This window comes from Poeciliopsis prolifica, unplaced genomic scaffold (genome assembly GCF_027474105.1).
Source record: "Poeciliopsis prolifica strain line A6 unplaced genomic scaffold, Auburn_PproV2 SCAFFOLD024, whole genome shotgun sequence".
In the NCBI taxonomy this organism is placed as follows: domain Eukaryota; kingdom Metazoa; phylum Chordata; class Actinopteri; order Cyprinodontiformes; family Poeciliidae; genus Poeciliopsis; species Poeciliopsis prolifica.
The window spans coordinates 694966-708941 of record NW_026562399.1 but is presented as its reverse complement, the minus strand read 5'-3'; the positions used below and the strand labels follow the sequence as shown (position 1 = coordinate 708941).

The 13976-nt window shown below is 37.4% G+C and overlaps 1 long non-coding RNA gene across 1 annotated transcript; it reads left to right on the top strand.

Annotated features, from left to right (window-relative positions):
* The first annotated feature begins 6614 nt into the window (after positions 1–6614).
* Positions 6615–8771, top strand: LOC129370730 (uncharacterized). Its single transcript, XR_008607085.1, has 4 exons — positions 6615–6727; positions 7701–7784; positions 8361–8451; positions 8614–8771. It is a non-coding gene; the product is annotated as an uncharacterized LOC129370730 (long non-coding RNA).
* Positions 8772–13976: the final 5205 nt, after the last annotated feature.

Here is a 13976-nt window from a genome sequence, read left to right as displayed (position 1 = left end):
AATCAACTTTTCTTTTTGAAGATAAATTGTGGATCAATGGTTTATGTTTCTTTGCAAAGTGTGACATTTTTGTGTAAATTTGTTTAATTCTGCAAAATGAATTTTGTCCAAAATCGTTTCAGTCCGGCCCTCTCTCGGTTGAACAATTGCTACTGCAATTGAATTTTGCAATTGGTGTTGATGGTACAGCTTAGTTTAGCATTTGTTTCATAACCCCATGTTCAAATACATTGATAATAATACATTTTACTTATGACACACTTTATAGTTATAGATATCTCAAAGTCCTGCAAGTAATAAAACACTTAATTTAAAACAGCACAAACAAAGACTGTAAAATAAAGATTTAACATTAAAAGTCAGCACAAAACAGGACAGTGCAGAGCTGCAGCGGACCTGCAGAGTGATTGGAGCTTTCATATGTTGTCTAAAATAACAGAAAAAAGTTGTTAAATTTGTCACTAGTTGTTCTTTTCACATAAAAAAATAATAAGATGGGTCAGAAAAGGTGATAAATGCAGCATAAAAGTTGCTATGTTGCTTTCCTTCATCTTGACTGCAGATCTACTTCACCTCCTCTACTCATCCCTGCACTTGGCCATGCCCCTCACTGGATTTTGGCTCCACACTTGGGAATTTTTCAGTATTTGTCAAAGGGTTTTTCTTTCACCATAGAGTTTAGTTACACTATAAGCAAACAAAAAGCTGAAACTTGATAGGAATGAAAGCAATATTTGTCTTTTATAAGTAATCTAGTTAGTAGGCTTGTTACAATAACAAATTTTGCTAGACGATAAATTGTCTCAGTAATTATTGAAAAAAAACAACAATTATGTTGTTGTATTGAGACCATTTATAAATATCTCAGTAATGATATAATGTAAATTCCTCTCAAAAACCAAGAAACTTTAATTTTGTACTGAATTCTCCACTTTGGAACTGGATTATATTTTAAATGCCAAAAATAAAATACAACCGTCACAATAAAAATTTTGCTAGATGATAAATTGTCCCAGACGTTATGGCAATAAGGTATCATATAGTTACTCTGAGACTATTTTCAAGTATTATTATGATAATTGTATAATAATGCAAGTACACCCTGTCAAAAAATAAATAACATTTAAAGTCCAATGGAAAGTTAACACTGGAACTGGGAGACATTTTGAATAACCAAAATATATAAGGCAGGCTTACTAGTAAGCAGTGATGTTTCCAGTCCTGATGTAAAGGAGCCAACAGTTTCCTCACATCTCAGGTTTTCTGTTGGTTGCTTCACTATGAAATTGGTTTATTTTCTAAATTCAGTTTTTCAATCACATTTTAATCAGGTAAGGGATGTTTCTGTATTATATCATCTGTTTTTTCAACAGCACAACCAAAAACTGCCACAGATATGAAGAAATAAGACCAAACACTCTGAACAGAAACAGGTGGGCTTCACTGCTTTTAGACAAGAAAATGAAACTTGATGTAGCTTCGACAGAGTTATCATTGTTTTGAATCCCCACCCCACATTTTGCCTTGCTTAAAACTGACTAAGAACTTGTTTGTGAGAGACTTCACCTCTGGGAACCGGAGGATTATTCCATGAGACACCCAGAGGTCATCTCCAGAAATCTCTAATGACATTTCTCAAATCTGACTTTTTTGACTTTAGTCGTATTTTTTGTCAGTGTTTTGTATGTTAAACCTTAAATCTCGGAAGTCGAGGCTCCCTGAAGGGCATCACCCTCTGACTATTTACAATATGGAGTTTATGCTCGACAGCTCAGATACAGCCTGAAACTAAAGGCTTTGGTCCAAACTAAGCCATTGTTTATTTGTAGTCAAAGACTACAAATGTTTAGAGGAAATCCTACAGGGCATGCAGTGAAACACAGGGTGCAGTTTGAGATACGCCGCTATCTCTACTTTAGATTCAGTGATTTATGAGCTCCATCTATCATTGCTGAAAAATCACAACCTGTCCATGGACATTGATGATCCTCTTCAAAAGTTGACTTTCTGTGGTTCTCACTTTTTGCCTGCGGTTTCTGTTTGTATTTGGTGCAATGGGATTAGGCTCACTTGTGATGGAAGAAACACTGCAGGTGTTTAGGGCGAATGTGATTCCAACGTCTGTAATAAATTGTTAAAATAAGAAAGCCTAGCAGCCTTTCAGCGAGACTATCACTACAAACTAAATGAATTATACAACAGTAGCAACACTACTTCCATTTGATAATGATGCTCTGTTTATTGCTTTAATATGAACATCTCTGTAGTTTAAGAGCTTAAACTCTTTGCTGGTCACCTAGCTAAGGAAACACATGAGTGGAGAGAATGTGTATAGGAACTCAAAGGAAAACTACCTTTAGTTGTTAGTTGTGCATCTTGTTCAATCTGTCCTCCCTGCTTTCAACTCCTTCTCATTTTTTGATCTGGTTTCACTGCGTACCTTACTTTTTTCTTTGGTACACCAACACAAGAGTTAGGTACATAAAAATGTTTGCATGTCACAGTTTTACAAGTTCACTGATTTTTATTTTTTTTAAGTGAACCTGTCAAAGTAATTTGTCTTACAAATGATTTATTGACAGTGTAGTAAGCATAAAGTTCTTTATTTGAAGCAGAATTGACAAGACAGGGAACTTAGTGAAAATGTGTTTAAAGTGATCTAATTTGCTGAAATTTAAACTTAAAAACATTTCAAAATAAATGAAGTAGTCTCAATTAGAAGTGCAAACATGTAAGCATGTTATGAACATCTCAAATTGAACATTTCATTGCATTTTAGCTATTTTTTTTTCTTTTTATGAAGACAGTTCAGACTGTTGTCCAAATATTGTAGGCAAACCTGATCATCATGTCAGTCTTGTCTGATGATCTGTTTGCACCTGGAGACAAACATGCACCGACCAAGCACTTGGTCTGTGTATTTATCGTATTGGAATGTCTTTAATAGAAGCCCTGTTATTTTTATAGTGTTTGTAATTTGAAATATTTCAGAGTGTTTTTACAAATGACAGTCCAGAAAACTCAGATCAATTGCAGCATTTGTTCCATTTTCAGCTGGTGCAGTTCACTTTTACACTGTATCGAACCAAGCCATTTGAAAAACCTGTTCACCCATCTTGCCTGTGGTGGCGCTGCATTAAGAACTACTGACAGAAACCACACAAAAACTCTAAAAAGACATGAGGGCAGCTTCCTTATTCATAAATTGTAAAGAAAATGCAGTGTTGTCAAATTTTAGTGGCTGTAGAATTTATTTTTTGTCACTGGAAAAAAACCCACAAATTGTCTCTCCATCTAGTGCTTTAATAACATGTTTGTTTTGGTTTTATTTACCCACAATGCCCTGCACAACAGCCTGCTTTCTGCTTTTGGAGGGGTCTCCAGTCTGCTTGGTATTCACATTCGAACCATACCAGAGTTCACTTCAACTGAGCCACGATCTGGGTTTGTAGGCAGACCAGAGCTTGCTTTTTTGGCCTGCATAAGGGTTTGATTGATTATGGATTCACACTTCCACGAACAAATCAGACTATGAAGACAAAAAAAATTGAGTTCAGTTAGAGAAACTAAATGAAGCTGATGTGAACTTAGACTGTGAAAATAAGTAATTATTTTTTTGGGACTCACTTTCCCAAAAAAGTGTTAATATTGCTGGAAATATACTGCAAAACTTACATAAAAACAGACGTAAATAACTTTACTTTTCTAAGACTTTAAGCCAAAGTCTGTAAATGAAAATATGTCAGTGTCATATAAAAAATGTAAAGAAGTCTGACGTTGTCATATGACCTAAATTAGAAAATAATTTTACCAGAAAATCTTCTAAAATAATGATGGAAGTTGAGGATTGCTATGATCAAGAAAAAGGACAACAGAAAAATTTAGTTTGTTTAGAAAGTTGATGATACGCCTGCTTTGCCCAGTAATATGTCATACAGAGGAATCTAGACTCTGTCTCAGCTAGAGCTTGTGTAGATTTGTTATTGAATTAAAATCCCAATTTTACTGTTAATATTGCTGCAACGCCTACATAAAAACAGACGTAAATAACTTGACCTTTCTAAATATTCCGTCCATTTCTACAGACGACACAACACCAACAGCATCCAGATATAGGTCAATTCCTCAGTTTATGTTCCTCTGTAGTAATACTAAACATTAACTACACCAACTTTTACCACCACTTGCATTCTCACTGGATTCATTCAACTTCTGCAAACAGCGATCTTTTAAATATTTGAATATCAGCTCACCACTTTCCCATGTTGCTACGTAAATGACAGGAGTGGGCATTCATTAAACCTGCTAATAGCGCACATGTGTGCACTTCACTTCAGCATGATAGAATAAAAGTCTGCCAAGAGAGACTGCCATGAGCAAACATAGCAACAATGCTCATCACTATTCATAGAAATAGGCTTTGTAAAGGAAAAAAAGTGGTGCACGTCAGGCTTTGAGTGCCTCAAAGATGCAACAAGCTAATAAAGAAGTCTGGTCTTGGAGCTGAGAAAACATGGCAATTATTTGGTAATGGACATTAGCTTCCATGTTCCTACTGCAGAGCAGCTATAACTCCGTCTGCCCTGGTGAAGGAGTCTAAAGCATGAGGGGTAACAAATACACTGTAAAAAGGAACCTCAGGGTTATCATATACAAAAGAATATCATTACTGTTAACTAAATAATTGCATGTTTGAGCCAAAAACATGATACAATCATGTTGCATAAACAAGATATTCCACAACTTCAACGTTTATAAAATGAATCATGTTGAGCGAACATGATTCATTATAGTCAGACCGATCCTATGCTGAAGACCACCAGTGAGATCACGCGATATCACGCGAGAATACGCGAGACAATCGGTTTTTTTTCTCGCAAATGGAATATAAATGTATTCAAGGTGAGATAACGTGATTCAATTACGTCAGCTAGATCTTCCGCCAAAAAAAAAAGAACGTCGGGGCGTATTACATTAACAAAAAAATATCATGTACCTTTCACACAATAATGTTGGGTTTGAAGCGAAAACGTGATAAAATCATGTTGGATAAACAAGATATTCCACGACTTCACATTTATAAAATTGAATCATGTTGAGCTAACATGATTCATTATAGTTAGACTGATATTGTGCTGACGACAACGAGTGAGATCACGGGATATCACGCGAGAACACGCGAGACAATCGGTTTTTTCTCTCAACTGGACTAACGTGATTGAATGACGTTATCTCAACTTGAATACATCTAATTCCTCAAGCTCCCAGGCGTCTACCAGAGGCCTGGGAAATCAGATACCCTGCTGGAATAATTAGCTGGCCAAAGGAGATAAAAGCCACAGATATTAAGACCAGAAAGCTACTAACAATGCATGGAGGGTTCCATCCCAAATCCAGCACGCTGAGACTGTACACGAGCCGCAAGGACGGAGGCAGAGGACTAGTGAGTGTGAGAACCACTGTCCAGGACGAAACAACTAAGATCCATAAATACATCAGGGACAAAGCCTCAACAGACAATGTGCTCAGTGAATGTCTCAGACAACAGGGAACGGAGGTTGAGGTGCCAGAGATACCATCATGGGAGGACAAACCCCTACATGGGATGTACCACCAGCAAATAACCCAAGTGGCTGATATCAGTAAATCCTACCAATGGCTGGAAAAAGCTGGACTCAAGGACAGCACAGAGGCCCTCATCCTGGCAGCCCAGGAACAGGCCCTAAACACCAGAGCAATAGAGGCCCAGATCTACCACACCAGACAAGACCCAAGGTGTAGGTTGTGCAAGGAGGCCCCTGAGACAGTCCAGCACATCACAGCAGGGTGCAAGATACTGGCAGGGAAAGCGTACATGGAGCGACATAATCAAGTGGCAGGCATAGTGTACAGAAACATCTGTGCAGAATATGGACTGGAAACCCCAAGATCAAAGTGGGAAACACCCCCAAAGGTGGTGGAGAACGCCAGAGCTAAGATCCTGGGGACTTCCAGATCCAGACAGACAAAATGGTAATGGCGAACCAACCAGACATTGTCGTAGTGGATAAACATCAGAGGAAAGCCGTTGTGGTAGATGTAGCAATACCAAGTGATTGCAACATCAGGAAAAAGGAGCACGAGAAACTAGAGAAATACCAGGGCCTCAGGGAAGAACTGGAGAGGGCCTGGAAGGTGAAGACCACAGTGGTGCCTGTGGTCATCGGGGCCCTCGGGGCAGTAACCCCCAAACTGAGCAGTGGCTACAACAGATTCCAGGAACAACATCAGATATCTCAGTCCAGAAATGTGCAGTCCTTGGCACAGCCAAGATACTGCGCAGAACCCTCAAGCTCCCAGGCCTGGTAGAGGACCCGAGCTCAGAGGATAAGAACCACCCGCGGTGGGTGAGAAGGAATTTTATATATTATATATATATATATATATATAATATATAATATATATAATATATATATATATATATATATATATATATATATATATATATATATATGTTTTTTTTTTATTTTATTCAATATCAATATTTGTCAAAGTTAATCTAATTAAAAAAAAACACAGTGACGTCCGTTCCAAAGCGCTATTGTGTCAGACTCATCTCTCGCTGAAGAGGATCCAGCGACATCAAGAGATTACGGAAAATCACGCGAGATAACTGGCTCGCACCTTGTTGGGTTTTTTCAAGGGCAGAGGGGAGATTCCTGGCGTGCATCTACTTAATTTGAAGAAGGTAAGAGTCAAACTATTTTCATCTAAATCCATATAAAATATGTAACTTAAAATTTCTCTACCATTTGCACCATTTTCTACTTGTTCCATACTTGTGTCACATTATTTCATGTTCTGTAGATTAAGTCGGTTAGGTTAAGGCAGATAGCTATATGTGATATCATTGGTAAGTTTACATTTATCGCTGCACCATGTTAGGTACATTCTGTGCGAAAAAAGTCTGCAGAGCCATATGTAGTGTACAAAGCTGCTGCCAGAGACACAAATGGACCCCGGAAATGTCACAGTTTTGCTCCTCCTGAGCTCCCTGGAGGTTTAGTGGATTTTTAACACACGGATCTAACATCAGTCTATTTCTAACTATTTTAATTCTATTTCAGTAATGTTACTATGGAGGTAAATGTAGATACACACACACACTTTGGTACCTTTCTATCATCATCGAGATTCTTAATTAATTATGGTAATAAAAAGTCCTACATTTCAGTCGTTGAAACCTGCAGAAAGCATTGCTTTCTGAGCTTTGTTAAATGTTCCTAAAATACCTGTTAGTTATGGATTTCTAGTATATTTTGTCAGGCTAAAACTCTCAATGGATTATCCATTATTACAGACTTGAGCTTTCTATTTATTTTCTTTAAAATACATATTCCTCTGCTGTAAAGATGTTGGGGTTTTTTGGACTCTTCTTTGTTGTCCCCAAATAATTGTAGCTCAGAAACAATATTGAAGTTAATTGGTTTAATTTTGAAATGTTGATGTTTTTTGTGTTGATTGTATGTGCTCATTTTGACCTATGTTACTATTGCTTTCTACCATGTTCAATTCACCACTGTTCTGCACATATGTGCTTGCATACAAGTGTCCAGTGGTTATATTCATGAGGCATTCAAGGGTCTTGTACTAAAAGATACAACTCAGTTCAGTATGAATTGCATATTTTAATGGCTGAAAATATATCTGATCTCTTTCAGAACATCACTTGTCTGTAATCCACCTGCGTAAGTACTGGTCAAGGGGCTCATCGGCTATCAAGTTATAGATTTCAGTGGCTAATAGTAAGTTTTGCCAGATCTAAAGTGACTGAATGTAGTGTTTAGAGAGCTTATAAAGCTAGGGTTCAGCTAAACATTTATTTGGCCAGTCTGTTTTATTTGTCTTTATTTGCGTGGGGATGTGGAAATGTAAGAAGTGTAGTCTCTCTCTGTCTCGTAGATATGACCTGTTAAAACATTTTACACTTAAACACCGGCATATGCGACGTTATCCATGCCCACACATAGACTGTCCATGTACTTGTAAGACATGGAATGCTTTGCATATTCATTTCAGTAGAAGGATATAGACTGTGTTGACCATTCTGTACTTTTCACATATTTCTTTGGTGATATATTCATGTCTTTATTTAAACATCTAACAGCTTCAGTTAGATGTTTAAATGAGATGTTAAACTCAATTTTAGTCATGGCATAATGAAGGGATACTAACAATTTTAAATATCTTTCAAATAGACTGCAAGCCACTGATCACTTTTGTTGTGACTTCCTTTGAATGTAGCTATGTTTTCAAGTGTGTGAACCTATACTGCTGGAGTTTTGAGATTGTTCTCATTGTTTTTTGATCTGCATATTTAGGAAGACACTGCTGAGGTCAGACGAGAGTGCATCCTCAAAGGTCTGTGTGTACCTAAATGAAGATCCAGAGAAGCTGGTGAGGGAGTACATGGTATGTTAAATTCTCTTTGTGTTTACAATAGAACTCCTAAGAGTTGTTAAAATACTTTCACCAACTAAGGTCCATGAGTGACTCAATCAATGTCAGTCTAATTTATTTATTTAATTACATGTGAATTGTCTCCCCCCCAATACCCTTCCCTAACTCCCTTAGGACGTTGATGAATGTGCAGAAATGGCCAAAGCCGAGGCTGTCCTCGGAATCGTCATTTGAGCAGAGGGTGCAGAGGCTGCCGATGCACATCTGGATGTTGGGATTGTCCTGGAGGAGGTGGAAGTTATGAACAGCTTGGGCAGTGTATCTTCTGCAATAGTGATTGTGGAGGTTCCTCCATCTTCTCAATGTTAAGTGTTCTTTTCTTTAGTGTTAGTATTTAGTTAATGTTTTATATTGATAATATTTATATTGGTTATATCACTTTTTCTTTGGTGGGTTTTGGTATTAAGTTGTTTACTAGATTGGGTGCACACATTTTAGTAAACGCTTGGTTTATTTAGAATATTAATTATTTTGTTTTTGGTTGAGTTGAAGGACTGGCTGGGAGGAGTTGATTGTCTCAAACCAGTAATTGGAACCAACCATCAGGCTGCGGGAAACAGGGAATTTGATGTGGAAGACTCCTCCTCTTGCCCTATTGACATCTTCCTCTCACTCTATTGTTATAATATTTATGGTGTTAGGTTGTTTTGTTTTATAGTTGTGTTAAAGTAAAATGTTGTGATTTGAATTTATTTATGTTTATGTATTGGTTGTTTTTGTTTGTTCCCCACCCCTCCTTGTGTGTGTGTGTGTGTGTAGGCTAGCCTTTGTATATAAATTCCCCTGTGTGTTCATTGAGAAGAGTCAGTTAGTTTTGTTTGTTGAGTTGGTATGCTTTAGTTGATTATTTTTGGGCCCATTTTTCTTATATTTCTTTTTGAAATTTGTTGTAAAAAAATCTTTAACTCTTTGAAAAATTAAATAGTTATTTTTTTATGCCTTTGTCCTTGAGTTTGCTGGTCGGACCATCACAGTGATGCTGCTGGGACTAATCTACGCACTAAACTTGAGCTACCCTCAAGTTTAGTGCGTTCAGCACTCAACTTGCTCAGTAACTCAAGCATACCTTTGAAGTAATACAGAAAATAATAATGAAATTGGATGGAAAGAACTTATCAAAGAAAGCACAAGTTCTCAATATGAAACTCGCTGCTAAGTTAAGTTTCATATGGAAAATGAGTGTTTAAAGTCTGCAGTAGAAAAGATTTATATTGTTACAGTTCTCTAAGTTGAGCAACTATACTGACATGTTTTATGTTGTAAAGAATTGGCTGGGAAATGAAACTGTAACCTTTTTGTAGTTGTTTTTTTATTTCAATGTCCAACTCAGCTGTGTTTTGTGCTGTGTAAAAAAACGATGTATAACAATTCTGAAAATACAATTGTGTTGTACCTTTTCTAATTGTTGAGTGTTCTTCCTACACTTTCACCTAGTGCTATCTTAAAATGCTTGATTAACGCTTGAAAATATGTCTTTGAATTAACATCATGAAATAATGGAAAGGATTTCCACACGATTAACTAGCTGTCTTTTAGCATGAAGCATATTTGTTGAGCTAACTTGCTTTTAGTGAGTTGTACCTACTGAATCAGGTAGTGTGAAGGTACCACTGTAAAATAAGGTGGTTTCAACTAGATTTACATTCATCTTAATGAAGTTACATCAATGATTTGGTCCTAAACATTGCAGATTAGTTGGGCGGGCTGTATTGCATTACACTGGGTCACACTATAGTAACTGAGTTAAAGGAACCTTTAAAACATATGTTGAGCCAACACATTTCATTTGAATTTGAATAACCTTAATGAATGGAGTTGAGCCAACTCATTTGATTTACAATCATCCATTGCATTACCATAATTCTGGTTAAGCCAACATATTTGGTTTAAATTAGAACAACCTTAATAAATTATGTTTTGCCAACTCATTTTATTTATATAAGAATAACCACAATATATTACGTTGAGCCAACATGTTTGATTTAGAATCACCCATTGAATCACCATTGTAACAAGTTGAGCCAACACATTTGCTTTACATTGGAATAATCTTAATAAATTAGGTTGACCTAACACATTTGCTTTAAATAGGAGTAACACAAGTACATGGTGCTGAAATAAAGCAAAGTAATCAGGTGGAAATCCTTTCCATAATTTTTTTATGTTCATCCAATGACTTATTTTTTTCAGTGTACACCTTCACCATAACCTGTCAAAGGCAGGTAAAATGTAATTTTCTTTAAATTTGACATATCCCCGTCCACATTTACTATAATTTAATATCATGGTCTCTGGTTATTTCAGGGAGGAATCTTCTGATATAAAGATTTGTGCTGATATTAATGTTCAGTATTAATATTGCTGTCTTGTAATACTTAACCCAAAGACCAAGACAACAGCCTCACTGATCACATTGCTTCTCTCCATTTAAATGTCTCACAATCCTGAGCTAGATCACGATCACTGTCACATGACCAAACAAATACAACATGGACCAAGTAGCCACTCTTCCTATTTTTTCAATTCAATTTATTTAAATAGTGTCATTTCATAATCAATTATTCCATTTTTTACCAAGTAAAATCGCTTTTATGTTGTCTACTGCTTTAAGAGACTAAAACTAATTCACATATACTTAAATGTACCCTTCCTCTTTTGTATAATTGACTAAGTCAGAAATTTGGTACCCACATCAGAGATAAGAAAACAAGGGGAATGGTAATCTTCACTAAGATTTAAAAGAATAATTTCTGCCTGTTTTTTTATACTAAATTGGAGTTTAAGTTTGGAAAAGACACAGAGTTAATTTTGTAGCGTCAGTTTGAGAAGACAACCTGCAGTGCTCAGGATTTTAATGATCCTTCCGATGGAAACTCAAGCCCTGTGAAACAATAATGACTACGATGTATAGCAGAAAGAGTCCTGCTTGAGATAATCAATAATTTAAAGAGTGACCTATACTTGACAAAAAAAATAAAAAATAGAGCATTTAGAACATTAAGGAACAAGTTTAAAGCTGTACGATTTTGATAAGATGCATAAGAATTATTAAATAGAGAAGAAGGAAATTGATGTCTTCTGCAACTTTGTGAAAGATACGTATTTCTATTGAAGAAGGGCCAGCATTTCTGGAATGTAAATTTGGATGTGTACAGGCTGTGAAAGCCCTGACAGAAAAGCCCCTGCCTTCCCAGCAGTCTTTCTCTCTCCAGGTTATTTCTGTTGCATCTTCTCACAGGCCCTTCGCTGTTTTCTCCAGCAGGAATCTCCACCTGAATGGTCAGAATGTGAAGAGGGTCTGCGTCGGTGGGCTTTGGGGAGTCTGCTGACAGAGAAGCCTTCTATTTCACACTTTGAAAAGTTACCAGCTCTCGGTTTTGTCTGGTCCTGAATAATTTCACAATCTCAACACCCTGTTGTCGTGTTCACAGTATTAAAACCAGGAACTGTCTGGCTGACCTTGTGGCTCAAAAAACATTCAGACTCCCAGCATGCCTCAAGGCAACAGGAGCATGGATGCACATGATGAGTTTTCTGAAAATAGCTCGGTGACTTTAAAGTTCCTAAATCAGCCGGATTTTTTTCCTGTTGAACATTTGAAAATGTTCTGACTGATTTGGTTAATTATGACATATTTAGAATTCAAGTAATTCAAATCAAGTTTGTATTTGGCCCTGGCTTTTGAATCGCTGCTTTCAAAAAACTATAGCAGCTTTGTTATTTATTATAACCTTTTGGCCTCACAAAGACAGATCTGTCAAACAACCAATTATGTGAATATTTTACTCACCCATCAATCCATTGAAACATTCATCCATCCGTTAGATCATCCATCCATCCAACTGTTCATTAATCCATAGAGGCATCCATCTACCCGTCCATCCATCCCTCCATCCATCCATCTACCCGTCCATCCATCCGTCCGTCCGTCCATCCATCCATCCATCCATGTATCCATCCATCCTTCCGTTCATTCATCCATCCATGAAAGCACATGTCCATCCATCAAGCCATTTGTCCGTAGATGTAGCTGTTGTTCTAGTCAATCAAATCATCCATCCATACATCATAGGCTTGAAATATGTGGGAACTTTGGACACCATAAACGTGTTGTAGGCCTAAGCAGGTCAAGGAGGGAAACCCTTCAGTTACAAGGGAAATGGCTCTGTGACTCATTACCAATCTCTGAGGTCGTTGGGGTTGTAGCATAACAGACCTAGCCATACTTGATGTAGCAGGTCTTGTTTGTGATTCTCCTTTTGTTTCAGTTTAATGCCAGTTTCCTTTCCTGAGCTACTGCGTAATATTCATCTGTCTAAATCGGTTTTCATGGTGTGGGACAGAAAGGTGTAGGGTGGTCGGGTTCATGTTCGCCCGAGGAAGCCAACTGGAGTCTGGGGAGTTACCTGTCAGGAACCGGTGAAAGGTCAGCCTTCCTGCTTGGACGATGGATGCTGTGCAGAAGCAGGGGACATCGCCTCAAAGGTATGAGATGAAGGTTATGTTAGGACAGCAGAGGTGTGGGGACTCAAGTTATTGTTACACCCCAACATCCATCAAAGAAGATAAAAAAGAGATCAATAGATACCAACCTGAAATAAATAAATTAATTCTACCTTATATGCAAAATTTTCTAGGAATAAAGCAATAATCTTCCTCTATTCTGCTGTTTTTTAATTAGTGTCTACATTTTCAGCCTTGCAGCATTGTAGCTGTAAAGGTATTTACTATTATTTTTTTTTTTTACTTTTAGACAGTTGCTATGATCTGTATCCTTGGTGACAACTGGGAGCAGCTAATATGCATCTCAAAAGCTCAGATATTATCTGAACTATGACTCCAAATCCAAGAGGAGTTAAAAAGGAGACTTCATGGACTCTAGCAGAACTAAAAAGCAGAGAATGAAAGAAGACTCCAACATCTCAGTGCCTAGCCTTCTAACCATGCAGCAGACACAGATTAAAAGAGGAGCAGCAAAAGCAAATGAGGTGGATTAGCAGTGATTGTTAATAACTGATGAACTCATACAGGATATGTTAATGCGAAACATCATCTCTGCTGCTTTGCAACTGAGTTGTTAGTACAGCGGTGGGCAATCCTGGTCCTTGAGGACCGGTGTCATCACAGCTGAATCAAATTAAATAGCTGAATCACCTCCTAAATGCACTCAAGTTCTCCAGAGTTCTGTCAATGACCTTATTATATGACTCAGGTGTGCTGAAGAACAAACACATCTAAAAGTTGCAAGAGACCAGCCCTCGAGGCCACAGGGGTGAGAATTGCCCACCCCTGTGTTAGCATGAAACTCTTATACAGTGACACTCTTCAGCCAGAGACCGCTAAGGATTTGTTGCAGGACTGACTGCTACTGGAGGTCCTTCCTGCCCACAGTACCTGTTTGCCTCATTGAAGTATTTTATAAAATATAAATTTTCTTGGGAATCCTAACAGACCTGAAGCAACTTGACTTACGGTGT